The sequence below is a fragment of the Nyctereutes procyonoides genome, unplaced genomic scaffold (genome assembly GCF_905146905.1).
Source record: "Nyctereutes procyonoides isolate TBG_1078 unplaced genomic scaffold, NYPRO_anot_genome, whole genome shotgun sequence".
Taxonomy (NCBI): domain Eukaryota; kingdom Metazoa; phylum Chordata; class Mammalia; order Carnivora; family Canidae; genus Nyctereutes; species Nyctereutes procyonoides.
The window spans coordinates 37453693-37457810 of record NW_026575043.1 but is presented as its reverse complement, the minus strand read 5'-3'; the positions used below and the strand labels follow the sequence as shown (position 1 = coordinate 37457810).

Here is a 4118-nt window from a genome sequence, read left to right as displayed (position 1 = left end):
ATCAAGATTATTTAGAGAGCTTGTGATAGCACTTTAGTTCAAAACTAATATAAGCAAATAAGTTCCTTCCTGGCTCATGTAAGTAAAAATTCCAGGGGCACACTACTTTCTGGTGATGATTAGATCCAGGTTCTGAATGAACCAGGTAGACAAGAGAGCTTCAAATTGTCATACTAGCTTAGAACCTGAAAGAAAGGAAGCTGGATTCTTTGGTTTCTCTAAGCACCAGACTCCTGGGACAGATTCCAATTACCCCATATCCATTCCTGACACACCAGTTGTTGCCCATGGGTCAGAGAGCATTGGCCAGGCCTAGGGCACACACCAGATTGGACTGGTGGACAGTTTGACGAGGCCTACCTAAGCCACACAGTATGGCATTCAAGTGGCAAGAGGGACTCTGCTTCTATGAGTGAGAGGAGGGGTGTGGACGCACAACCACCAATGTCCACTATACTTTTGTTTCTCTTCAGAAGACATGATGTCTTTTCTTTTTGTTGTCATTGTTTGTTTTTGTTTTGTTTTGTTTTTGTTTGTTTTGATAGAAAGGATCAAATCTTTATTTTATTCTTTTAAAGATTTTATTTTCTTTATTTTTTTAAATTTAAAAATATGGAATGTTTCATGAATTTGCATGTCATCCTTGTGCAGGGGCCATGCTAATCTTCTCTGTATCATTCCAATTTTAGTATATGCACTGCCAAAGCAAGCACAAGATGATGTCTTTTCTTAGGCACATATAGCTTGACTATTGTTTAGTCCATTGTGCTTTTTATACTAGGTACAGACAATGAAACTGGGCCTCACTTCATAATCTTGGGTCTTCAAACATGTATTACTGTGTAGTTTAAGGTAATGATAAATTTTATGATGTTTTAAGCCTTTCAGGAAGTGGGAGGATACCAGGAGCTACTGTATAAATACCCAGGCAGTAAGCCAAACCTAATCCATGAAGGAAATTGGACTGCCAAGCCAGAATGTTTTTTGTCTCACCTGGATTTTTTTCCATATCTTCTTTCCATATCCCATCACTGGAGACTTCCCATGGCCTGGAATGTCTTTGGCGTCCTTACCTTCTCCTTGTACTACTGGTTTACTGATCAGGTAACTAGACATGGTGCAGTTGTAGCAACTGCATTGGAAGCTGGTGGTTCTCAGTACATTCCAGACTTTCCCAGTCTCATTTTTTTTCTTTCTTTTTTTTAATAAACTTATTTTTTATTGGTGTTCAATTTACCAACATACAGAATAACACCCAGTGCTCATCCTGTCAACTGCCCCCCTCAGTGCCCGTTACCCATTCACCCCCACCTCCCGCCCTCCTCCCCTTCCACCACCCCTAGTTCGTTTCCCAGAGTTAGGAGTCTTTATGTTCTGTCTCCCTTTCTGATATTTCCCACACATTTCTTCTCCCTTCCCTTATATTCCCTTTCACTATTATTTATATTCCCCAAATGAATGAGAACATACAATGTTTGTCCTTCTCCGATTGACTTACTTCACTCAGCATAATACCCTCCAGTTCCATCCACGTTGAAGCAAATGGTGGGTATTTGTCCAGTCTCGCCAACCACAGGCAACAGTCAGCCTGTCTGCGCTCAGTGATCAGGTGTCCTTTCTAGGCTTTATTTATTGCATAAAGAATTTGATAAGAAATTCTGTTTTAAAGGAATTAACAGGTTAAATCTGTTAAAAGGAACTCACAGCCCCATCTATAACACATCAGCTATTTCCTTTTTTATTATTATTTTTAACTATCACTATCTATAAAACACAATCCTTTTGGGCATGAAAAATATGTCAGTTCTCCCCAACTGAGTTTATAAATTAAATGTAACCAACCAGTATTTCAATTGGATTTTTTAACGACTTAAACTTATTTTAAAAATTATATACCTCACTATTGATGGTAGATCATTAAATTAATTGTGAAATATATGGTACAAAGGCAATAAAAAATAAAAAGGAAGTATAGCTATACACAATAATATGGATGATCTTCCATCTTGATGACAAATTAAAGAAGCTAGACACATAAGGCTAGGAACTGCATGATTACATTTTAAAAGTTAACCACAGGCAATGCTAACTTATGTCATTTAGGAATACACAGTAAGTGGCAAAAAATATAAAGAAAAGCAAGAAAGTAATAAAATAATCATGAAAGCAGTCATTTCTGGAGCAAGGGAGGGGTTCAGATAAAAAAAATTCAATGTGGCAGCAGTATTTATAATTACCACAGGGTGGAAACAATCAATATGTTCACTCATGAATGAATAAATAAATAAACACAATATATATCCATTCATTGAAACATTATTCAGCCATAAAAAGGAATGGAGTGCTGACATATGCTATAATTTGGATGGATCTCAAAAACATACTAAGTAGAAGAAGCCAGACACAAATGATCACCTAGTGTATGATTCCTTTTATATGACATGGCCACAGTAGGCAAATCCATAGAGACAGAAATCTAATTAGTGCTTGCCAAGGGCTAGGAGAGGAGGAGTGGAAGGGGACAGCTTAATGGATATGACTATTTTTCCAGGGTGATGAAAAAGTTTTGAAATTAGAAGTGATGATTGCATAAGATTGGGAATACACTAAAGGCTACTGAATTGTTTAAAATGGTTAATTATATATTACATGAATTTCACCTCGATTTTTATTTAAAAAAAGAGCCACAAAAAGGTTTCTGGGGTACCTGCAAAGTTCCATCTGAATTTGGATGATTGTTACAGTATATGCTTTTAATGTGCTACAGTGTACTTTCATGTGTTATATCATGATTTAAAAAAAAAGATTTAAACATTTTGTGGAAGAAGAAAATGCCACAAATCACTAACCCAAGTTTGAAACTGAAGAACAAAGAGGGGGAACTTGCCAAACCAGATTTTAAACATCTGCAAAGTAGCAGTAATGAAAACAGTTTGAAATAGCCAAGAATAGACACACAGACTAGTGGAGCAGAATAAAGAGGTCAAGGCAGATTCTTGTACTTGTAGGAATTTAATATGTATCCAAGGAGGCTTCAGAAGTCAGTGGGGAAGATACATACTCTTTGATGTTGTCAGAAAACCAACTATTTGGAGTAACAAAACTTCACTCCTACTGAACACTTAGTATAAAGGTGGTCAGGTAGGTTAAAGATTTAAATGTGGAAGGACGCCTGAGTGGGTCAGTGGTTGAGCACCTGCCTTCAGCTCAGGTCATGATCCTGGGGTCCTGGGATCAAGCCCTGCACTGGGCTCCCCACAGGGAGCCTGCTTATCCCTCCAACCTATGTATCTGCCTCTGTGTGTGTGTGTGTGTGTGTGTCTTTCATGAATAATAAGTAAAATATTTTTTTAAAGTACCATAGGCAAAGTTGACAGATGACAGATGAGAGAGGTTATTAGAAATGTTTATCATAAACAAGAGACTAGTAGCAAATCCACAAGAAAAAGAAGTTCCAGTGGAAATGTGGGTAAAAATAATGACAGGCAATTTATAAAAAAGGAAATTAAAACAAGCATAAAATAAGCATATAACCCAGAGTTTTGAGGGAAGTGCAACTTCAAACCACAAGGATACTGGCAAAAATTAAAGATTGATAATGCCAAGTGTTGGAGAGGATGTGGATGTGGATATGTAACTCTTGTGTACTTCTGGTGGACATATAGACTGGTGTAAATCCATTCTGGAGGATAATACAGCAGTATTTGATAAAAGCGGGTATATTGTACTCTGAGCTAGCAGTGGTGTTCCTCAGAAGCTACCTAAAATATCCTCATGCAAGTTCATGAGGGACTATACCATTAATCACAGTGTTGACTGTGCTTGTTACTCCAGAGTGGGCAAATGAAATGGCAGGGGGCAGTGATACTATGGAATACTATGCAGTCATAGAACCGATGGACTAGATGATATGTAGCAACACTAAGAGGTCTTTAAAATGTAGTGAGTGGGCAGATAAGAAACAAGATGAGATCCAGAGTACAACATATGGGTATTCTCTATAATGTAGCTCTGGGTTTTTAAAATTTGTATTCTTGCCCACTTATTTATTATATGTTTAATGATGCTACTTAACCTAAAAGATAAGGAAAATCTTTCTATATTTTTCTTTTCAATTT

At 37.2% G+C, this 4118-nt stretch overlaps 1 non-coding gene across 1 annotated transcript; it reads right to left on the bottom strand.

Annotated features, from left to right (window-relative positions):
- Positions 1–606: 606 nt before the first annotated feature.
- On the bottom strand, positions 607–711 carry LOC129508429 (U6 spliceosomal RNA). The gene has a single exon (XR_008664167.1). It is a non-coding gene; the product is annotated as a U6 spliceosomal RNA (small nuclear RNA).
- Positions 712–4118: the final 3407 nt, after the last annotated feature.